General features: G+C 46.7%; 1 protein-coding gene across 8 annotated transcripts in view; it reads right to left on the bottom strand.

Moving 5' to 3' along the window:
* The window catches only part of TEAD1 (TEA domain transcription factor 1), a 260,592-nt gene that overhangs the window by 148,440 nt on the left and 87,133 nt on the right, over positions 1-25,019 (bottom strand). The gene's annotated exons all lie outside the window — the stretch shown is intronic.

The following is a 25,019-nucleotide window of genomic DNA, read 5'->3' as shown; positions in this document are numbered from 1 at the left end:
TAGGGCTGCTTGCCTTGTGCTTGCTATTCTCTGCCTACAGTTATCTCGCTTTATTCTGCCTTTTATTAAGGAAACATTTTCCCCTACTCCATTATAGTTTTATTACAGGAGGAGCCTGCCTCTTTAATGCAAGGAAGTAACTGCTTATAGAAGCAGTTAAATTGGTCTCAAATTTCAGTCGAGAAGACCTTTCCTTGAGGATGATAATCACAGACTCCTAAACTTCATAGATGCATCTAAGATGTGTGTCCGCCTCCATCACGCCCACTCACCTATAACCCATCACTGGTCAGGGCCAGGAAAAAAGCCTGCTGATCAGGTATCCTAGTCACCAGAAACCTCTACAAGAAGGACCTGCCCACTCCTGAAACTGACAAACCTTATCAGTACCTTCCAGAGATATCCCATCACTGCCAGAACCTTCCATCAGACCAGGAACCCATCTTCAAAGGCCTGATGTGTTGAGAGCAACTCACATCACAACAAGAAGGGTTGCTGATTAAAAGGAATGCAAGAGACAAAGTCTGACAGACACCAGATACCTTCAGTTGATAAGGTTTCCACAGAAGCTTTATCAGAGCCTCCTTGAATTTGTGTTCTTAAAACACAGACCAAACTTAAGCTGTTCTCTGAGAGTTACAGAGATGGAGGCCTAAGCCATGCCCACAGAACAGACCCAACAGGACAGGAGCCATCCTCAGATGCTACAGCATGTCCCAACACCCAGCCCATTTCAGAAACCACGGCACTGACACACAGCCTACGAGAATAATCTGTTATACAGCAATGTCCACAATAGCTAAACTGTGGGAAGAGCCCAGATGTCCATCAACAGATGAATGGATAAAGTGGGAATATTACGCAGCCATTAAAAAAATGAAATCTTGCAATTCACAACAATGTGGAGGGAACTATAGGGTATTATGCTAATCGAAATAAGTCAGAGAAAGACAATTATCATATGATTTCACTCATATGTGAAATTTTAAGAAACAAGACAGAGGATCATAGGGTCAGAGAAAAAAAATAAAACAAGACAAAATCAGAGAGGAAGACAAACCATGAGACTCTTAAGCATAAGAAACAAACTGAAGGTTGCTAGAGGGGAGAGGGGTTGGGGAGACGGGGTCACTGGGTGATGGACATTAAGGAGGGCAGGGATTAGAATGAGCACTGGGTGTTAGATAAGACTGATGAATCACTGACCTGTACACCTCTGAAACCAGTAATACATTATATGCTAATTAACTGAATTTAAATATTTAAAAAAGCAAAAAAAATAATAATGTGGTTATAGATGTGTGCATACCAGTCTGTGTGGACGTTTGTCTTCATTTCTCTTTGACAGATACCTAGAAGTGGAATTACCCCGCGTTCAACGTTCTGAGGAACTGTCAGACTGTTTTCCAAAGAGGTGGCGCCAGGTTACATTCCCACAGGTGAGGGGATGAGGGCTCCAGCTGTTCCTCTCCTTGCCAACACTTACGTCTGTCTTCTTGACCGCAGTCATCCCAGCAGAGATGAGGGGCTATCTTGTTGTGGCTTTAATTTGCCTTTCCCTAATGGCTAGTGACGTGGAGCTTCTTTTCATGTGTTTTTTACTATTTATATACCTTCCTTGAAGAGCTATCTGTTCAGGTCCGCAGGCAAAATGAGCAAGTTTGAATTAATGAGTTAACGAAGTCAGAGTTAATGAAGATAGACAAAGGAGTTTCTTTTTAGGTCCTGAGTTGCCTGAGACACTTTTTAACTATGGGGACATGAAAGGAGCAGAACCTAAGGGAAAACCAGAGTGTCCTCACCTTGCTCCCATTTGCCACAGTTTAATCAAAGCCCGTGAACTGCCTCTCCTCAGCACAACCTAGAAGTGTGGGCAATGCCAGCCTCTTCTTACCATTTAAATTATGTTTACTGAGCACTGACTCTGTCCAGGGGACACAGAGATGAACCTGACCCATGAAGAGCCCCCCCAAAATTCCCTGGAAACGCATCCCGAGAGGTAAGCTGACTCGCACAAGCTCCCTTAACCCTGGTGGCAGAGTCCAATCCTCTTGGTGCCCAAGCCCTAGCGTCACGGTCCCTTCAGGCCGGGGGAAAACAGAATCCCGGGTTCTTGCTTTGAAGAGAGGTCCACCAAGGCAGGGCGGACACAGCAGGGGAAGAGGGGCACTACACTGGGCCCCAGGGCAGGAGCCCTGAGGAGGTAACGATGTGAGACCTGTGGTGCACACACGACTGGCTTCCACCCGCACTGGAAACAGTCGCCAGCAGTGATGGATTTAAATAGCAGAGCAAGGGCTTCAACAGCCTTGGTCTGACGGAGGCTTGAAAAGCAGCTGGACGCCACGCCCCCAACAGGGGTGCATCTGCTCCTGCAAGTCTGCTGGGTGGGGGCTGTGTCTGTGCACCAGCTGAGACCCCAGCAGGCCCAACTATGAGGGCAGTGCCTGCCCCGGGCCCAGCTGAGGCTGGCAGCGGCACTCCCCAAGCCGGCCTGCGGCCTCCTGAAGCCACGTGCTCCTCGCAGCCCAGGGCCGCGCCGCAGAAGAGCAGCCCGGGAGACCCTCGGCGCCTGGCTGTTGGAGCTAATTATCAACCTGGCTGAACGGCCATCTGGAGGGCCATGTCAAGTGTAATGGCACATTCGGCAGGAGTCTGAGTGCCCAGCTCCCTCCTACCGTGAGCCAAACTCCCCCGTCTGCTCCCTCTCTCTCAAGGCATTCAGAGATGCTAGCTGCCCGCCCAAAACGTGAACTTGGGTGGCCTTGGAAATCATTAAATAACATGAATGGTATGGTCTCTGTCAGCAGTGCCAGTAAGAATGACACGGGCTGCCACTCACCAAGAGCTTACTAGGTGCTGGTCCTGCCCAGGGACCCCACACAAGACGCCTCACTGAAGCGGCATGGCAGGCCACAGGAAGGAGGTAGGTTTCAAGCCCCCGCTTTACAGAGAGAAAAATAAGGCTTGAGATACCGAGGTCCTACAGCTAGAGAGGACAATGCTACATCCTTCTAGCCCCACAGTTTTTTTTTTTTTATTACTTCTATACTGTAATTCCAAGTTGGGGTGGCAAAAATCTCAAGTTATCCTGCTTGGGAGGCTCAATTATAAACAACGTGGTTTACATTGGATTCTAGCCACTGCTTAAGGAAACAGCTAAAATTGCTACAATAGGCTTGATCTAAAATGCCCCTCTTTTTAACCACACATTTACACACCTGTGTTTTACCACTCATTACACTTTATCTGATGTTTTTTTTAGAGTGGTCAGCCCTGAGATTCTGCATTTTTAGTGCCCATCGCATGACCCAGCCCACGACGGCCCCTCAAAAAAGTCTGCATTGCTCTTACTTTAAATATCAACTTGGTCTTGATACAGTCTTCACAACTGGCCAAGTAGTCCATTTTCACATTTGCGGTATCTGTCTATACCACACATTTTCAAAAAGTGTTTCTTTTTGCATCTTCTCAAATGAATTTTAGGGATATACGTAAAAATTTAAATACTTATTAATATTATTCACCACAGTTAATTCAGTCACCAAAGTTAATTTGCCAGTATGCTGTCTCTGAGTCAACAGACTTGTTAAAGGTATGAAGACGACACTGGCTACCCCTTTTAGAATTATAACTCCTGTCACCAAAATTGGCTGATGTTTAAAATGATCTTACTTACTTAAAACTCAAGCTTTCACAGCCTCAGTATTTTTCTCCAAAGAACATAAATATTTTACAAAAATAAATTGCATAACGCCTTAATTTTTAAGTGCTTTCATAGTAAGTGTGAAATGTGTCTGGGTTGTTTGGGTTTTGGTTTTTTTTTTTTTTCCATTTTAAAACCAGACTTCAGCCAGGTAAAGCAGAAGAAAGCTGCATATTAATTATGGCCAGCTCACTCTTCTCTTTCCTTTTCATAGACTGGAAATAAAAGACATGCTTTCGAGTTCTTCAAGATCTCAAAAAATTTCAACTTAATTAGTCCAGGAAGAAAGGACTTCCTTCAACACCAACAAAAAACTGATGTATTTTAGGCTGTGGAACCTCAGATGTGTAAGCTGTGTCCTTCAGGACCTTATTAAAGCTTAGTAAGAAACATTACAGGACTATCCTTCGAGCCAGGTTCATCACACAGCAGTTGGCAAAAATGTATCACTAATTACAACACATCCTTCCCCTTGTTTAGGAGGAAGGTTTCGTTCAAATGGAGAAGACAGAAAGGAGAAAAGAAAGCCAAGATCCTATAAAGCGCATCTGCATCCCCATAGCAATGTCATTTTATTCCAAAGGGCATACAGGTTTCCAATCCCACCACCCACCTCTGCAGGCAGGGTGACGGAACGGGACCCCAGGCTAGCTTCTGGTCTGTTCTCCACCAACCACGAGCGACCCTACTAAAGCCTCACTGGCTCCATCAAACACCATGCATTAACTGTACTGGAATCACAACAAACCCCTCATGAGATTACACCTCCCTCCTGCTCAATACCATCTAAAGGCCTCCAGGTCAGAGTGAAACCAAAATCCCTACAGAGGCCTCCAGGACCGGGATGGCTCTGCTCCTACTCTCCCCGCCCTTGCGGACTCGGCTCTGGCCACATCGGTCCTCATGGCTCTGCAGGTGCACTAGCCACACCAGCACTCGATGTGGACACTGCCCTAGGCCTGGGGTGCTCTTCACCAGACAACTGTTTGGCCTTGTCACTCAACCCCTTCCCATCTTCCCATGCAAAGCCCCACCCCACAACCCCTCCTGTCCCCCTTCCTCACCGGTTTCCCTCTCTACCACTCTGACCATCTAACGTACTTATTTATTGTCCTTAGTGTCTATCACGCCCATGAGATGCAAGCTCCCTGAGGCCACAGACTCTTGTTGGCTTTTGCTCACTAAATACCCTATATATTATCCTATATCCTATATATTATAATATCCTATATAAGATCTACTATAGTGGCATCTGATACACAAATTGGGACTCGATAAATTCATTATCTGGTGAATGAAAGCAGCACTGTGAACAATTACCTGATGTCCCAGAAGAAAGTAAACTCTGGCCAGGCACGACTAACTCGGGTTGTCATATCAAATACAATCATGGCATGGGATATACTGATGTGAAAACATTACTCCTTACCTGCAATTCAAACTGAACAGGGTACTCTGAGTTTCTATTTGCTAAATCTGGCAACCTTACTTCTCCCTCTAAAACAGTCAAATCCAGGCCATCGAGGTCATCTGGGGAAGGCAGAGTTCAAGGACACAGTCAGAAGACCAAGTAAAAAGCTATTTCTTCTCCCCAGACCTTCTCCTGAGGCCCCATGGTATGTGGGTGCTGCCAGCTTTGGGCAGAGAAGCAGGCCCGTGCAGGCTAAGAAGGCCACCAGACAAAAAGCTCTCATCACATCCACGACTTTCAAAAGGGAACACCTTCTTGTCCTAAATCCCCATACGGCCTGGTCTCAGAGAGGCCCAGATGCTCGAGTTCCCTCCCACCCTCCTGTAACTGTGGAAACCATACAGGCACGGCATAAACAAGTCACATATTCCCCTGCTCCCCTCACACTCCCGTCAGGAGCCCAGAAGGCAGTGACTGGGTCTCACACTCTACAGAGGGCCACAGACTCTGGGAGTGGGAGGTTTCTCTCGTTACATGGACGTCACCAACAGGCCCCCTCATGCTGCACGTGAAAGAAGTCTAAATGTATGTGAAAAACAACTTCATGCTTACAATAAGCCCAAGTAAGTAAAGGAGGACATACCCACACTATCTACTGGAAATCTACTAAAAAATGAAAAAGTTCCTGGATTGAGGTTCTCGATAGTCACAGATTTTCCGGTATATGTTCCTCTCTTTTCTTCCAGTCTTCCCTTGTGCTGGGCCTTCCCAAGTAGGACATCCCTGAGGCTTCCGTGATGTAGACCAAATCTCCAAGGACCAAGATCTAGAAATCCCTGACATGCAAAGTCACCATAGGACAGGGGATCGGGGGACTTGGTGGGGGGGGTGTTAAGGGGACTCGTAAGAACTGAGCCAACAGTGAAAGCACAGGGAGGAGAAGTAAGGTTGCCAGATTTAGCAAATAGAAACTCAGAGGAAGATCATATACCCTGGTTTGCCTGGGAAGGTCCCAGTGGATTTGTTTTCCTGGTGTCATTCTTAATCCTGCTCCACTTGATTCTCTGAAGTGTTTTTGTTTGAACATTAAAACACATGGTCATCCTAGGCACAAGCCAAAAAGAATGACCTCTGTGTCCTGGAACCCAGGATCTGTGGGACAGGAGGGGATAGCCTGTAGGAGCAGCTGTGACCAAGCCATCGGGCCAGCTCGTCCCCAGAAATGAAACTGGGAAAAGGCCATCTTACAGGCAGCAGCCTGAAGTATAAAAACCAAGGAGACCAGACCCTTCCAGCTCCGGGTTCTCAAAGAGCAGCTGGAAAAGGCACTTGCCATTCCCCAGTCCGCACGGAGTGCATGCAGGTCCACACGTCCCCCACACGTCCCCCACACGTCCCCCACCGTCCGTGGGCACAGGCCACCAGAAGCCGAGTTCTGGCTCAGGAACATACTCACATTAGGGTGTTAAATGACTGAGACATCCCTCTTTGATCTGACACAGAGAAAGGGCAGGCCCTGCTTCTGATGACAGGTCCTACCTCCTGTCCCTGGGTTTTCCAGGCTGGCTTCAAGACAGCAAGCTAATCCCCCCAGGCTCACCCTCAACCCTACTGTGCCTGCCTGGGACTGCAGGCAGCTTCTCCCTTCTACCCCTGGCCCATTACAGGAGCTTCAGCTAATTTGGGGGCGGGGGGGAGCATGGGGGAGAGGGACAGGGAGGGCTGATGCCTTACAACTCAAACTTCCTAAGGGGGCCCAAGCAACAGCATCCGGGAGCCTGGGAGGAAGGAAACCACACATCAGACTCAGACCAGATTTGGTTTAAGAAAAAGGAAGGAGCTAAACTAGGATTGGGATCTCACCCATTAATTCACCCTAGGGAGCCACAGAGTAGAACACATCTGCAGACCCGGCACACCAGTAACCTACAGGAAAAGTACCCATGCTTCCATCAACACACCAAGGGGGCAAACTTAAATATTTCAGCATTCCACGCAAAATAAACATGCAGGCAATCGGGCTCCTTGGCTCCAGCATCTGTAAGGTGTCATGTGACACAAGGGATGCTTACTAAGAAGATGAGCACACAAGAGGGGGCTTGAGATAATGACTCTGGCGGCTTCGAATGGCTCTCACACGTAAACCTTCCTTTCTTTTTCCCTTTTTTTTCCTGTCTCCCAGACAAGCTCACTCACTTTGAAGGCTTTAACAGCAAACCTGAGATGTTATCTTCCAAACTGTTCTCAACCCAGGATGCTGAGTTTCTAAGTACCTGCTGATCCTCTCCCCATGGAGAGCCCCAAAGCCCTGCCCGTTCACACAGCTCAAACTCATGATTCCAACTCTACCTCATGGAATCTGTTCTTAGGTGTCTGGAAACACACTGCTGTCCACACACGTGAAACACCTCCAACGCTTCTCTTGCCAGCAAGCCCTAGCAAGCTCTCTGATCTCTCCCATATGGAAGGGAAATGCCTGATCACAGGCATTTACATAATACATGTATGTATTAAATACACACATACATGTATGTAGTAATTAATTATTAATGTATTAATACATGCATGTATTACATAAATACACACATATATACATACATATATAAATAAACAAATATAATACATAATACAGTAACCATACCCACCTTCCCATCATACCCTGTCCCTGCCACTCCCACAGCCCCTGAAGAGGTGAATGAAGCCTTCCTCCTTTCCTGTGGGAGTCCTGCAGTGACCTCGACCTCCCTGTGGGTCAGTCATCAGGCTTCCAGAGTAATTCTCCTTAACACTAGCCAAATACCCTAAGAATGATGGCTCCCGTCCCTCTTCCAGGAATGTGCTACTCACACACAGCAGAGCTGATCTTCAGGGCTCAAATGCAATCACCTAGCACATCCCCCAAACTCATCCTCCCTCTCCCAGCAGCAGCCCCCTCACCCACCCTCTCGGCACCCCACACTCCAGCCCTACCAGACTCCTCAGTGTTCCTGAAGACACGTGTTTTCACACCTCTCCCTCCCTCTACGCTGTCCATCCCTGGCAGGCCGTCCGGCTAGTGGTTAAGACGAAGGGTGAACTATGGCTGCAGTCAGGCGGACACGGGGCGCTCTGACCCCTGGCTCTCCCGCTCAGTGCCACGGGAGCCGGGATGCCAGTGTGTGCGGCCGAACATCTGAAAAGTAGCTCGCTCACTTGGTTTTGCCCAACATGGAAATAGGAAATTCTCTCCACAGGTAAACCCTTGGGTTTAAAACCCCCTGGAGGGACGCCTGGGTGGCTCAGTTGGTTAAGCAGCTGCCTTCGGCTCAGGTCATGATCCCAACGTCCTGGGATCGAGTCCCACATCGGGCTCCTTGCTCGGCAGGGAGCCTGCTTCTCCCTCTGCCTCTGCCTGCCTCTCTGTCTGCCTGTGCTCGCTCTCTCTCCCTCTCTCTCTCTCTGACAAATAAATAAATAAATAAATAAATAAAAACAACCCTGGAAAAAATTCTGTGAGTTTGTTAGGAAACAAACGCATCTCAGCAGAGAGCCTTCCTGCCTAGTTGGCTCACATCTTCCAAGTCCTAGGTAAGCAGCAGAGGGCATCTACGGGCGCTGACCGCAAACCTTTCGCAGGGACTGGCTGCCAGGGTATGAGGACTGAGCTCTGCCTGTCTCTTCTGGAGGGCTTCCAACACTCAGGCCCAAAGGCATCCTGCCCAGCGCAGAGCTGTTCACCACTGGCTGACAGGAAGACGGAGGTTCTCCAGACAACGACTAGAAAAATATATAGCACAGGGGTGCCTAGGTGCTCAGTCGGTGAAGCGTCTGCCTCCAGCTCAGGTCACGATCCTGGGTTGTGAGATCAAACCCGGCATCAGGCTCCCTGCTCAATGGCGAGTCTGCTTCTCCCTCTCTCCCTCAGCCCCTCCCTTCTGCTCAAGCTCTTGCTCTCTTTCTCTCTCTCAAACTAAAACCCTGGTCTTTGTCACACATAGTACAATTTAAAGAGAAAACACACCCATCTGGCTTAGAGACTCCTGGACACAGGACACCCAGGCCTTTACCACACAAATGGTGACTGTTCTCTTGTGAAGAACATGTGGGTTTAGTGACATCTGGATCCTGAGGCCTAAGTTCTATCACGTTTTCAGGTAACTCAATTCAGATTTACCTCACACTTTTGGGGTACCTATTACAGGCCAGGCATTTGCACCATATAACTTCCCTGAACCTTCATATTCGCTCTCCTCAATCAGCATTCAGCTCCTAGCCTCGAGCTGCCCAAGTCCTCTACCCTCTTTCTCACCCAGTGTCTGAATTAACTGGTATGTTCACCTACTTTCTCACCATCATCCTCTCCTTCTATCTCTACTACTATAAAAATGAAGGAAGAGATTATTACAATGGTAGCTAACATTTACTAACCATTTTCAAACCACTTTCAACGAGCCAAGTAGGATGCTAACTATATATACATTGACGAACCAGCTTCACTGAGATATAATTCATAGGCAATATAATTTGCCAATCCAGTGATTGTACAATTCAATGATTTTTAGTATACTCACAGTATGTGTACGTGTATGTATACACACACACATATATGATAGGAAGTCATCATTCCAGAAAAAAACCCCATACTCATTTGTAATTATTCCCCAATCTCTCTCAAATCCTCCAGTCCTGGGTAACCACTTTTCTATTTCCTGTCTTTATAACTGGCCTATTCTGGGTATCTCACAGAAATGTATACAGTCTTCTGACTGTGCTCTGTCACAGAGCATAAGATTTTCAAGAGTTGTCTGTGTCGCCATATGCATTAACAGTTCATTCCCTCTTATCTCTCTCTCTCTCTCTGCCTGCCTCTCTGTCTACCTGTGATCTTTGTCTGTCAAATTTAAAAAAAAAAAAAAAAAAGTCTTCCAACCTGTGACCATAGACTGTCTTTTGATTCACTTAAGATTTTTCAAAAAAAAAAAATTTTTTTTTAATATTTTATTCATTTATTTGACACAGAGAGACAGAGAGGCAGACAGAGAGAGAGGGAGAAGCAGGCTCCCCCCTGAGCAGAGAGCCTGATGTGGGGCTTGATCCCAGGACCCTGAGATCATGACCTGAGCCGAAGGCAGAGTCTTAACCCACTGAGCCACCCAGGCACCCCTAAAATTTCCTTTAACAATGTTTTATAGTTTAGGGAGTAAAAGTTTTACACTTGTCTAGTTTCACTTATTCTTGAGATACGTTGTTCTTTCCATGCTGTTATAAATGGAACTCCTTTCTTAATTCCATCTTTAGACTGTTCACTATAAATAAAGAGAAATATAATTAACCTGGTATATTGATTTTATTACTTGCAACCTTACCAAAATCCTTTATCGGCTCTAACAGTTTTTTTTTTAATATATATATACATATAGATGATCAAAAGGAGATGATCTTACTTCTTCCTTTTAATTTAGATGCCTTTTGCTTCATTTTCTTGACTACCTGCTCTGGCTAGAACTTCTAACAAAAAGTTGAATAGAAGAAGTAAAAAGAGACATCCTTGTCTTGTTCCTGATCTTAGGAAGAATGCATTCAGTATTTTACTATTAAGTTGGCTGCAGATTTTCATAAATGCCTTTTACCAGGTAAGGAAGTCCTCTTCAGTGCCTAGCTTGTTAGGTATAGAAATTCATTTCTTCCTATCGAAGGCCTGGATTTTTTCAAATGCTTTTTCTGCATCTGTTGAGATAATAATGTGATTTTTGTTCTTTATTGATAAAGTGTATTATAGTAATCACTTTCAGGCTGTAAACCAACCTTGCATTCCTGGAATAAATGTACTTGGTCATCACATGTAATCCTTTTTATATGTTGTAGGACTCACTCTACCAATATTTTTTGAGAACTTCCGCATCTGTATTCATAACAGGTTCTGGTCAGTGGTTTTCTTGTTATGTCTTTGCCTGATTTTGCTGTCAAGGTAATACTTCCTTCCCCCCAAAGAATGAGCTGGGCGTGTGAAACATCTGAACACATTATCTCATTGAATCCTCACATCAACCTTGCAGTATGGGCACTGATATTAGCCCTACTTATCAGATGTGGAAACGGAGGTTCAAATATTAACCTGCCTATGGTTTCCTATCCAGTGAAGAGGCAGAGCCAGGACTGAAACCCAGACATCCCTCACTCCTGACTCCAAGCCCTTAATAATCATGATAAACTTCCTCCTATGGGCTGACTAACAAACTCCCACATAAATTGGAGGCTAACAAGATTTGTGGTAGATTGAATCTACCCTAACCAGATTTTGTGACCCAGTCACAAAGGTCTGGTACCTTGCCTGAACTTAACATCCTTCTAAACCCCACAGTGATAGTTTACTTATAGTTTTTATTGTTCCACTTAAGTGAATCATTCAGGATCACCAATGGCATCTTAAAATAATCTGTGGAAGTAACATTCAGACAGCTAAAACCACATCCAGAGTCCAACCTGAAAAAAAAAAAAAAAGTAATGCACACACATGTGCACACACACAGACCATTTAGGGACATCGCCAATAAGCTTACAAATATTCTGTATTGGGTATATACCGGGGGTGGGGGGGGTATACTGTCAAACACTAACTTTCCAGGATTCATTTTACTACATTAGAAAAATCAAATCATGGGGTGCCTGGGTGGTTCAGTGGGTTAGGCCGCTGCCTTCGGCTCAGGTCATGATCTCAGGGTCCTGCGATCGAGCCCCGCATGGGGCTCTCTGCTCAGCAGGGAGCCTGCTTCCTCCTCTCTCTCTGCCTGCCTCTCTGCCTACTTGTGATCTCTCTCTGTCAAATAAATAAATAAAATCTTAAAAAAAAAAAGAAAAGAAAAGAAAAATCAAATCAGGATGGGAGGAGGGTAGGTTCGGTTACTGCAATAACCAAATCAGTCTCAGCAATCCCTTCTAGCTTCTGAATGCCCCCCATTTGGGCAGAATCATTGTGATATGGATATAAACCTGTAAACTAAGAAAAAGTGTTCTCATTCCCACCTCAGGCACAGGGTCAATATGGGTGGAATAGAAAAACGCAGACATGGGGATGGGGTGCTGTGGGTCCCACCCTAAGTTCTGCTTTGCCAGGAGGTGCCTCAAAATTGGATGTCCTCATGAAAAGCCTTTTGGGCTCTATGCCTCAGTTCTCAATTTCTTATCTATGAAATCTAGTGGCTGCCCTCATCCTTTCATTAGAATGTTGTACATGTGAGAACAGGGACAAGAACGCAGGAAGGACCACCTTCTGGAGATGGAAGATGGAATTACTATTACCATCAATTTTCACCAACTGGAACATTTTCTGAGGACTTCATGGGTGCCAGGCATGACGCTAAGGGCTGGAGATGCAGGTGTGCCAGTGACACCGCACCTGCCTTCCAAGGAGAAGGAGATGCAGACACACGTGTAAACAGAGCCTGGAAAGGCTTTGACACAGGGTTAAATAACTTAGTAAACACACACACGCCCCACACCAAAGAAGGAGCAGCCAGCTGTACCTGTGGAGATCAAGCAAGGGTTCAGAAAAGAGGGGGGTCTTTTTAACAGGGTCTTAGAAGAAACTATAGGAGTTTACTAGGCAGAAAATAGGCTGAAGAGTAACCCAGACACCAGGAAAACACACAGTCCCCTTCTCGTTGTGTGCCTGCAACCAGCCCCCTCTCCCACATGAGGCAAACTGCAGACAGGGAAAGCGCAGACCAAGACCCACAGGCTACCATTCTGCCCCTACTCGGGAGACCACAGAAGAGCACAGGTTAAGAGTCAGGCAACCGGAGCCACACTGACAGGGGTTCAGACCCGAGATCCAGAAGTGACTAGCCGTGTCACCCTGAGCCATTCATTCCCCTTCTGGGGCCGTGGTTTCCTCATCTGTGATAGGGCAATAATCACAAGACCTATTCATGGGACTTGTAAGGAATGAGGCTTGCATGAGTCGATGTGCAGGGTCTGGAGCAGTCCCTGGCACACGGCTAGCACTGGATAAATGTTCGGTACCGTTATGGTGATTTCCCGTCACCCACCTCTGCCCAGAGGCAATGCAAGAACGAGACTATCTGCTAGAAATCTGTTACAAAAAATAAAATGATCACAAAAAACAATTTTTTTAAAGGGAGCACCCCCCCCAACTCCCTCCACCCCTCGGGTCAGTCCGCGCCTCGCTCTAAGACCCATCCATCTCAAAAGTCCCCTAACCCAGTGCAGGCGGTCATCCCGTCTGGCAATTTCCTTCACCTGACAACTGTTTGTGGCCGCTGTCTCAGGACACACGGGCACTGAGAGAATGCTTCCTAAGACACGTGGCTTACGATCCCAGTAACCCAAATAGCATCTTCCATAATCGGGATCGTATGGCCACTGCGTTCCGTGCGTTGCCGTGAGACAGCAAATACAAAGGCACATGGAAGTGCAGGGACAGCAGGAACAGTTGAACAAACATGCAATCCAATACCTTACATCTGGCATGTCCTCAGCCCCGGTACCTACTCACCATCAAATATGTTTAAGGCTGTGGCTACTTTATAGGTACAAATGTCTTTATCAGGGCATTAATGTGCACCGAACCTCTCTCAATAAAAGCGGTCGTAAACAACAGTGTCTTCTAAGCTGTCACCGAAGCTACTGTGTTTGTAATAGAACCATTCATCTCAGAGACAGTTGCCAAAGCCCCTCTCAACACAATAGCAAGCCAGTCACACAGCCAGATCCAGGGAAGAGGACAGACACAGAGTAATTGGGACCTTTCTAAAAAGGCTGGGGGAAAAAACTCAGCTTTTAACGTATGTTAAATATGACCCTGGACGCTGCTAAGCCTTGGGGTAATCAATTACATTTCGCTCAGACCATTCTCTTCATAAGGTAGCCGGAAAGTTCCTCTGGCCTTTGCAGAAGGAACGATGTCTATGGAAATTTTCGGCTAATAACCAATTCCACTGCCTGTGAAGAAAAGCTTGTAAGGCTATAAAAAAAATTTTTTTAATAAATTGGATGTCCTCGGCAGCAGGTTTCACTGTCACACCTTTCGGACTGTGCTCTAAAAAGCTAAGGGAAAGGGGAGTACACTGATACAGAAAGAGGCTTTAAAGAAATAATATCTCTATAGGCTTTGAAGTATGAATTTGATTTTATTATTTACCTAGATTTGAAGCATTTGAGAGAAGAGAAGGTGGGCAGACAGAATAATCTGTAGTTTATGCACCAAAGGTAAATATCAAGCCAATGAAACCTACCTGTTATTAATTCAAATGATCATATCAAATGAGAATTTATAGCACAACACAGTCACTGGAGTATTTTCAGAGTCTAAAAGCCACCCACCTCTGCCCAGAGGCAATGCAAGAACGAGACTATCTGCCAGAAATCTGTTACAAAAAGTAACATGATCACCAAAAACAATTTTTTTAAAGGGAGCACCCCCCCAAAATAAAGTGTCCACTACTCTTGCCAAGTACAAGTTAAATGATGAACACCGGCTCAGTAGGGAATGAGGTGTGTTCAGTCCTGTGAATACTGGTGAGCCCCTTTGCTGTGAGCATGGAAACATTACAAGAATGGGTGATGCTTTCATCTCTCTCTCTTTCTCTCCCAATCACCATTTTACCATGATCCGTGAATGTCAGAATAATGCCACTGTTAGTCTGGACAGCTGACTGACAGATCCAACTGGCCAGGGCACCTGTTGAACTCCCAGACCCATGTCCTCGAGTCTATAATAAGAACACCATGTCCTGCTTCCTGGCCCCAGCACTACCACTCTCTGACCACCTGTCCCCCAAGCCCGTTGCCCCGAACACCCATCCGTGTTAGGAAGAGCTCAGGGGCACCAGCTTGCCTCCCAGTACCGCCCTCCTGCCCACCAAGACCCTGCAATGCCCCGCCCCACCCCCAACTGAACCCCCACCGAACAACACATCAAAGGGGACCTAGGCAATAGGGTTTGCTTCTAATTCCTGGTATTCCACATCTTCCTTTAATGAGTATTCCCTACTCAGAAGCAGAGGAAAAAACTTAACTAGATATAATTACTTTTCCCTCCAATTCCAAAAGCAACATAGGTTCACTATTAAACTCCATTAATACAGACATATATAATAGCAAAGGAGTGAGTCTCCAATAATCCAACCCCCTGTGGCGACCACTGTGCCTATGTTGTAAATTCCTGCATTTTTCCCTATGATCCTGACTGCACAATACATTCATATATTTAAATTTAGAGTTGGAACATTCTTTATGATAGCACCTTTACTAAAGAGATCAGCCAAACATAGGCATAATAATCATTATTAAAATGATGCCTGGGTGGCTCAGTGGGTTAAGCCTCTGCCTTCGGCTCAGGTCATGATCCCAGGCTCCTGGGATCAAGTCCCGCATCAGGCTCTCGGCTCAGCAGGGAGCCTGCTTCCCCCTCTCTCTCTGCCTGCCTCTCTGCCTACTTGTGATCTCTCTCTCTCTCTGTCAAATGTGGTTCTTGCCTTGCCTTTCACTCCAGAGCTTGTCTCCAAGTTCTTAACCGTTACTAATTTGTATCCCACTCCACTGATAGTGCTTTTTTTTTTTAAGGTGGTCTTTTTTTTAAAAACATTTCATTTATTTAAATAAATAATTTTTTTAACATTTTATTTATTTAAATAAATGTTTTTTTAAACATTTTATTTATTTAAATAAATAAAATGTTTTTTTAAAAAAAAAAAAAGCACTATCAGTGGAGTGGGATACAAATTAGTAACGGTTAAGAACTTGGAGACAAGCTCTGGAGTGAAAGGCAAGGCAAGAACCACAGGAGGGAGGAAGTGGAAGTCTGTGGGGGAAGAGGAGAATACCAAAGGCCACCCAAGCCAGCATCCCCTTATAGGCTGGGGAGCAGGGGCTGCCCAGCCTCTGCAGTCAGACAGGCCCTCATTGGTCACCCCCATTGCATGGGACTCTGATCCAGACAAGTCTGCCCCACTCTCTTTCCCGACCCCTTCTTGGGCAGAAACCCTGAAGGGGGAAGGGGAAGGAGAGAGAGGGCTCATGAAGCTGGTTTAATCCCTCCCTTAACCAAAATCAAAACACCCCTCTACCTAGGCCAGGGTAGATCCCTAGACCAACTGTCATCCCACATGACAGCTCCAAAATATTCTTTCCTGCCTTTCCAACAGGCCCTAAGAGAACTTAACCTCACAAAAGCATTATTTTTAGAACTCCGTTCAAATCACATTCTCATACAGAACTGCATTTCTCTCAGCATTGCTGAGAGGTAGGGAGAAAGATGCCGATTTCTTCATCCCATTCTACAGATGATGGCAACAAAGCACAAAGAGCCTGTATGACTGTGTACAAAGATACACCACAAATCAGTAGAGCCTGGGAACAGCCAAAGAAATTGGGAGGATGAGGTAGGAAACATTAGCATTTCTTGTGATCCCAAAGGTTCTGTCTACCCTACCTGCTCTGCCACTTGCTTTTTCCTAGGCCCACACCCTTCCATTCACATCCATGGGGTCATGTCCTCAAAGAAATTCTCCCAATATCTGGCTACTCTGACACACTTATTCACAAATTCACACTTCACGACTGTGCACGTCCACACCAAAGTGACTAATGAACCCAACCCTGACAACGCTCACCATGTTTTACTTCCGCTTCTCCAGTGGCCATCACCCACGCTCGTATCAGTTGACCCCATTTGTGGACACACCTTGAAACTCATCACTTGAAATCTCTGCACGTCTCATCTCAGATACTGCCTCTCCCATGCATAACCACAACCTCCTGTCCTGCCTCCTCTCCTAACTCAGCAGAGCCTCTGGGCAGCACAGCTCATGATTTTGCTCCCCCTCTCCCCAGCTCCATGTTGTCCCGTTCCCAACCTAGACTGGGACAACCAGGCTATAACCAGTACCTTGGTGTCTCACGCCCCAAGCTTTGACAACTTGTCGAAATATGAACAAATAATCCTGGTGAAAAAAAAATGTACATATCACAGAATCGTGCCAATGGGTTTCTCAAGAAGAAACACTCTCCACCCACACAAAAATTAATTCAAAATGGATTAGAGACTTAAATGTAAAACATAAAACTATACACCCTTTTGAACAAAACATAGGAGAAAATCTTCAGGATCAAGAGCTAGGCAAGGAGTTCTTAGGACATCAAAAGTACAACTACAAAAGGGAAAATTAATAAACTGGATCTTGTCAAAATTAAAAACTTTTACTCTGTGGGATCCCATGTGAAGAAAATGAAAAGAAAAGCTACAGACCAGGAGCAAATATTTGCAAACCACATATCCAGCAAAGGACTTGTATCTAGAATAAAGAACCCCCAAAACTCAACAGTAAAAATATAAATAATCCAATTAAACAATGGACAAAGGACATGAACAACAGTTCACCAACCAGAATATACAGATGGCCAATAAGCACATGAAAAGATGCTCAACATCATTAGTCATCGGGGAAATGCAAATCAAAACCACACAAGATATCACCACACACCTATCAGAATGGCTAAAGTCAACAACAGTGAGCCAACCAGATGCTGGTGAGAATGCAGACAACCTAGATCACAGGTGAAAACATGAAATGGTACCGCTGTTCTAGAAAACAGGTAAACTAGCTTTAAAAAAATGCAGAAAGGCACAACTACCACTCCTGGCCATTTTATCCCACAGAAATGAAAACTCACACTCACAAAAAAACCTGTATATAAACAGTCATAGCAGCTTTAGCTGTAATAAGCAAAAACTAGAACCAGTCCAGATGGTCTTAGACAGACACACCACAGAACACACTCAACAATAAAAAGGAACAAGATACTGATACGTACTAACAACCCAGAGGAATCTCCAGGGAATTCTGCTGAATGGAAAAAGCCAATCTGAAAAGGTTATATCCATATGATTCCATTATGTACCTTATTTGACATGGCAACATTTTAGAAATTTAAGACTGCTTAATGGTTGTCAGGAATTAAAGTGAGGAGGCAGAGTTGGGTGTGGTCATAAATGGGCAACCCCAGATGGGGCGCGTGGGTCGCTCAGTCAGTTGAGCATCCAACTCAATTTCAGCTCAGGTCATGATCTTAGGGTCGTGAGATCAGGCCCCACATTAGGCTCCATGCTCTGCATGGAGACTGCTTGGGATTTTTCTCCTTCCATCTCCTTCTCCCCACTTCCTTTGAAAAGAAAGAAAGAGAGAGAAGGGAAGGGAAGGAAGGAATGAAGGAAAAAAAAAAAAAAAAAAAAAGAAAAAGGGCAGCCCCAGGGATCCTTGTGGTATTGGAACTGTCCAGTTTCCTCACTATGGTAGTGGATACACTAACCTACACACATGGAAACACTGTACAGCTTAATACACACACACAAACACCACACATACACAAGTGCAAGGGGGAATGGGGAAATCTGAATGAGATCAGTGGAATTCTATAATGAATTACACATCAACGTTAATATCCTCGCTGTGATAGGATGTAATAGTTTTTCAAAATCTAACCATGGAGGAAAATGGACAAAGTGTACAAAGGAGCACTGTATTATGTCCTACAATGGCATGTGAATTTACAATAACCCAATACAAATTTCAATTAAAAAAAGAAAATAAGAAAAAAAAGAAGAAGAAGAAGAAGAAAAGGAAACTCAGGGCCTCAATTTTACTCAGCACCCCCCACCCCAATCTCTACTAAGCCTGCTCTACGTTTCAAGAGGCCACAACCCGCCCCAGCCCCCATCTGGTCCTGCAAGGTGCCTCTGGGAAAAGAAAGCTCTACCCCCTTCAAAGTCGAGTCTGGGTTTTCTGTCATGAGACAGGTCCTCACCTCATTGTTTTTCTTCCCTGCTCATCAACAGCCTCTCCTCTGCCCAAAGGGAAGTTTTCCTTTAACTGTTCATGTCCTTCAAGATACCATCTCAAGGCTCTCCCTGTGTGTGGCCAAACCTCTCCAAACACTGGGCCATGGTCATGTTCCATCTTGGTACAGAGGAAACACCAAATGACTAAAGTAGTTTACCGCTTGGACCCAAGCTCTGTAAAGGACTGTTTCAAAGGTGAAGTCTCATTCTCAGCTCATTTCTTTCTTTCACCCACTCTAAAAACGTGCTCCTGGCCTCCTGGCCCCGGGCTGCAGCCCCCTAGCCCTGTAGTCCTCAAGCTGGCCCATCATCCGGCTACCCAGGGAGCTTCAGAATACACAGATTCCCAGCCCCTACTCCCAGAGGCTCTGATTCACATGGTATGAGTCAGTTTTTGTTTTCTTTTCTTTTTAAGCTTCTCAAGTGCTTCCGCTGCTGCTGGTCAGGCTAGGGAACCATCAAGAGGTCTCCCTTTTCCTTACAAAGGTGATCTCTTCAATGCCCCACTGCTAGAAGCAGCTCATTCAAAATCCATGGCCGCTTCACCAGGACCCACAAGTGAGCCTGTGTCCCACGGGCTGTCCCCGCCCCTGCTCTCACAGCTCCGGGGACCGCTTCTCTGATGGTGAGCCCCCACACAGGCTTGGTGGCCACCCAGTACCCTGAAGCACATGACAAAACTCAACCCTTCATTCCTCCCCTTTCTACAAACCTGCTTCTCCCGTCTGCACTCCCCACACTTCAGCCTCGGGGCCACCCCCGCCACCGCCGGAAGCTGAATCCTAACACCATTCAACTCCTCCTTGTCTTTCACAAATCCCATCGGGTTAGCCAGTCCTGTTGGTTCCACATCGGAAACTGGCCCGCCCACATGCTGGTACCTGGTCCGGGCCTCCTCTTCTCCCCACTGGGCTCCTTCAACAGTCATCTAATCTGCCCACACGCCTGCAGAGCCAGCTTCAGAAACACAGGCTGAGCCACATCGTCTCCCTGGGGAAAATGTCATGGCTTCCCTTTGTCCTCAGAATGAGCACCCGACACCACAGTGTGGCCTTCAAGGTCCTCCATGACGCAGAGGTGGGCCATGTTTCCAGGCTGGCCCACCATCGCCCTCCTGGGTACACTCTTGTATCTCAGAGCACCAGAGGTGTGCCCTTTGTGCGCCGGAATCCTGGAACCACACCACACACAAACACGCAGCTTCCTGGCAAGAAGAGCCTCGACGTTCCATGGGTTCTCGAAGGGGTCTCTAATCCAAAGTAAGTGAAAGACAAACATGAAGTGGCCTTTCCCCATTCCAGGTTGGCTCAGAGAAGTCAGCTTCTTATTCCCCTGCACTCTCTACTAGAGACCCGTGTGTTCCCCAGTCAGGAATAACCACTCTCTGTGGCCCTACCATTAAGCTCTGGCTATTTCTAGTGAAGAACAGATTCCCTTCTGTACCAGTATGTACAGCTGACCCTTGAGCTGCACAGAGGTTAGGGGCGCTGACTCCCTGCAGAGTCAAAAATCCGACTGTAACTTCTGACTTCCCTCAAACTTAAGTACTAATAAGAGCCTAATGCTGACCAGAAGCCTTACCAATAACAAGCAGTCGATGAACACGTATTTTGTATGTTATATGTACTGTACTGCAATCTTCCAAGAAAGTAAACTAAAATACAGAAAACTATTCATTTTTTAAATCACAAGGAAATACATTTACCGTACTGTACTGTACGTACACCTGCATAGATGTGGATCTGCAAAGTTCAAACCCGTGTTGTTCAAGGATCAACTGTAGTTAAATGTATAAACGGGTTTGGTTTTGGACTGTCAGCTCCATCACTTCTTTACTGTGTGACCTTGAGCGGTTAACTTGACCTTAGGCCTTAGTTTCCTCAGCTATAAAATGGGGAAATTTGCAGGACCTACACCCTTGGGTTGTCATGAGGAACAAATAAAACAACACATTCTAAAGCAAAAAAAGCCCACAGTAAGTGGTCACATGGGTCAGCTGTGTTAAAGATTTTACATCTGCAAAGATTCACAATGCACGGTGCAGGCCGGCAGTAAATGACTTCTGAATCCACGTCTTCCTGAATCCCAGGGCTCATCCGCTGCCGTGGGAAAGCTGTTAGAAAGCATAACTTGGTAATACTTCAATGTTCTCTTCCTTTGTTTTCCCTTATGACCCATTCTGGAGCCATCCTACATTTTACCCAGATTGTACAAGGGCTCATACCTTGTGCATAAACCTTTGCATGTTCCCCCATCCCACCCTACCCCCACTAACCTTCCTGGTCAAAACGCTGATGACGCTGGCTTTGCTTTCTCACAGGAGCCAAACTATTTCAAACCCCCCATTCTGAGGAGTTCTGAGGAGTCCAGAATTAACCCTCATTCTACTACTGTGCCTACTGGGCAGAGATCCTTCCTACCGCCTGAACGAACATCTGCCAACACAGGTAAAAAACCCAGATTTCTTCCTTCTCAATCTAGGAAGACCATTAAATATACAAAATCTTTCTCCTGTTTTTTTCCCAGCTTTTTCCCTTTTTTTCTAGCCAGTGCCCCTTTCTTTGTTCTGAGTGTTATTCTGATATGCACATATTCAACAAACATTACTGATACCTTTTGTGTCTGACAAGACAGACAGGGTGGGGTCCTTGCCTTATGGGGCTTCTGGTCTGTTCTAAGGGCACAAGTTCTTTGGGCTTCACATTTGCAGCCAACTTGCTTGAAATAATACCCCAAATCACAGGTCAGACAGAAGGAGGAAATCAAAGATGCCACATGATGGCCAGGTGCAGAAAAACAAGTTCACCTCGGGCCCCACGCTTCACTTTTCCAAGTGGCCCGGAGATCCCATAGGGCTTGGATTTTATACCCATGCCCACCTCAGGGCTTCTGGGGCCTCCAGACATAGGCCACCTTCTTGGTCTTGAAAAGGGATGCTCCTCATTTCCCCAAGCGGTTCTCTAAGCCAGGAGGAGCCTGGGGACCAGAGATTTCGGTCTCTGCCCAACTGACCAAAGCTCACTTGTGCCTGCTTGTGTGCACCCATGCTGATGTCCACAGCCACCACCTCACTAAAGGGCCCCCTTCCCTCTTTCGTCAGTGCTCCTAAGAAGTAGGCAGAGGGGCCATTTCAAGTCCAGTGCTCTCCCAGCGGGCAGGGCTGAGGTCGGCAACTGCAGAGGACCGGCCCAGAGACCTCTTCTTTCTCACCCCCCACCCAAACTTATCCAGTCATCAGAGCCCTTCTCTCCAGGGCTGAACAGTAGGCCTAGCATCCCGGCAAGAAAGGGGCCATCCCTGGAGCTGTCCCCAGACAAGGACCTTGAAGTCATTTGCTCATAAAGGAGAAAACCACTGCTCAGCAACTACTCTGACCAGGCGGCCTGTAGGGTCCCAGGGCACCAGAATCTTCCAGACAGCTTCCTGGCCACCATCAGGGCCAGCCTTGTGATCGAGGATCCTCCCTGCTGCGTTACTTGAGACGCTTTCTTCCCGCCAGCATTGGGCCAGGTGCCCTGGACACTGGTGGCCAAGAACAGGCTTCAAAAGGCTAAGTGGAAGGTGACCATCTTCAAAGGGCCCTCAGACTTCCCAGAAAGCTCTGGCACACAGCCCTGACCTGAGGTCAGAGCTTCCTGCAAATGAACTTGCGACAGCTCCATGAGGGCAGGGACTGTGTCTGTCTGGTTCCCAGGTGTATCCCCTACAGCCCCTAGCAATGGGCTGGAATACAGGCGGTGCTCAATACTGATTCACCATTAACATAGAATGACCTCCACCAGGGATGGAAGGGAGCAAGGTCTATGGAAAGAGCCCAGGTTAGGGGGCCAGACCAACCTGGATCTGAACCCGTCCAGCTCCTCCATTTATACTCTGAGCTCATGGGCATCCTCATCTACACAGCAGGGGTAAGAATACCCACCTCAAAATGTTGTTGGGGGAAAAAAAAGTGTTGTTGGGAGCAGTGGACGGAAATCCTAGGTAAAGCCTATAGCCCAGGTCACGGCCAAGAGCACTTTCTGCTTCCAGTTCAAAAACACTTTTCACAGCTTGGTCACAGTTTGGACCCGAAGCCTGACACTGTCCAAACGTGGTAGGGGGAATCCCAGAGCACAGTGAGTTTATTTAACTCTTACAACAATCCCAAGAAGTAGGATCTACTTAAATCCCTCTTGCAGTGGTGGAAAACAGATGCACGAGGACGAAAAGCAACTTGCCCCAAGTCTGGTATCTAGAAGTGGCAGGGCCAAACCTCCTAGCAATTCCAAAGCCCCAAATTTTAAGTGCTACATTTTTCTGTCTCTAAAGTCATCGGTCAGGGAATGTTTGCTCCTATCCCTGGCCCTGGTGTGATTGTGGGTGATACCTGACCACACTGCCAGACCAGAATTTTCAGCTGCAAGAGAAAAATGCATCTGGGTATCCCCGCGGTTCAGGGCTTTTGTTTTCAACTAATGGCCTGTTCCTATGAAATTCAATCTCCAGCAAGTTTGCTGATCAAAAACTTTTCTCCCCTCCTGTCCTCCTGCTATCTCCTCTCCAACTACCTATCAGAAAAAGACACACAGCTGTGTAAAAATAGGAAAAAGGAAAGGAAAGCACAGAGAGAGAGAGAGAGAGAGAGGGCGCAAGCTTGCATGCCCTCAGGAACAGAGAAGTCTCACTCACTGTCCTAACTATCCCTCAGGACAGCTGCCCACACAGAAGGGCCCCAGGCAGAAGCAGTCTGTCCATGCAGAGGCCAACCACGTCAAGGCTCAGTGTCCCCATGCACCCAAGCAGCAGAGAGAGAGTTAAGCCTCTCTTCCAATGGCCCAGACCGCCTCATAAAGACAGCTTCTCATCTCTTCCTTTCTGTAAGACTGCATCTGCCCTACCACGAAGCACGGAGCAAATGTCATTACCAAAATGAATCAGCGCTGCACCTGACCTTGCTTCTCAATTGGCTCAGGATTTGTGACATCACAACGCACTCTACAAATGCTCAGAAATATCGGAAACCCCAACCACCACCACCCCCCCAGTCAAAAATGCTTGGGATTTCACTAAAAGGCATTAAATTATTTTGATTTTACCCTACGGAATCTAAAATGCTTTCTGTGTTTCCACTTACAAAATGCTGAGAAGAAAAAGTATGCTCATTGGACCTCAGGAAACCAGCTCCTGGTCTGGTTTGCATCCTGGTTCGTGGACGGCAAGCTGGGGAGCCGGCCGGAAGCCAGGGAACAGAAACTCTCACTCCACACCGCTCACTGACTCGGGCCCCAAGAAGCAGGGGCTTCCCCATGGGGGCTCCCAAGGCAAACTTCTCCCCCCACCACGGTCACAGACAGGTCATCAGCAGCTCCGGGCATCTGGGGCAGTACTCCTAAGGGCCTAGTCTTCAGCTCCCGAATCCCTGCTAAACACCATGTCTCCCTTCCGGATCAGCAGAAGCAGCATAACTCCTCCATGGGGGTCGATGAGACAGGACTCCATGGGGGCCAATGCTGAGGGCAGCACTCCTCCCCAAGGCAGCTGCTTGGAGATGGCACGGCCTCAAGGGCCCTGCAGCAAATCCATTTCCTGCACACTCACACCCCCAATCTGGACCCATGACCCTACAGCTATAACTCCTAACACTGCTTGCTCTGAAGACCACCCATTTACAGGTTGGTCATTAACACCCTAAGTCAATGGAATGCTGATTTAAGGGAGAAAAAGAATTCATCTAAAGAACAAGTGCTCTCAGGAAGCACTCAGAACCCTACTGCGAGGGGCATTCAAGACATGGTCCCACAGCCAGCACTGCATCATTCAACACACTCATCGCTCTTGCTGAGGTTCAAGTCACAAAAACCCCAGCATCCCCAAATGCATGGGTCCCGAGGACCCATGGACGTTAACTACCTGACTCTTTCTTCAGGGGAGAAAAAGGAGATGCAGGCCGAGGGTTAAGACGGTCCACCATGGGTCAAGGGCTCAAATCCCAAGCTTCTCAGTGATCTTCCCATATGTAGCCTAGTGCCCCTGACACCCAATGACCAACAAGAGCACTTACACACTTATTTCCACAGAAGAAAACT

Source organism: Neovison vison, chromosome 7 (assembly GCF_020171115.1).
Source record: "Neovison vison isolate M4711 chromosome 7, ASM_NN_V1, whole genome shotgun sequence".
Classification (NCBI taxonomy): Eukaryota; Metazoa; Chordata; class Mammalia; order Carnivora; family Mustelidae; genus Neogale; species Neogale vison.
The sequence above is the reverse complement of the archived record's forward strand: the minus strand, read 5'-3'. Positions and strand labels throughout refer to the sequence as shown.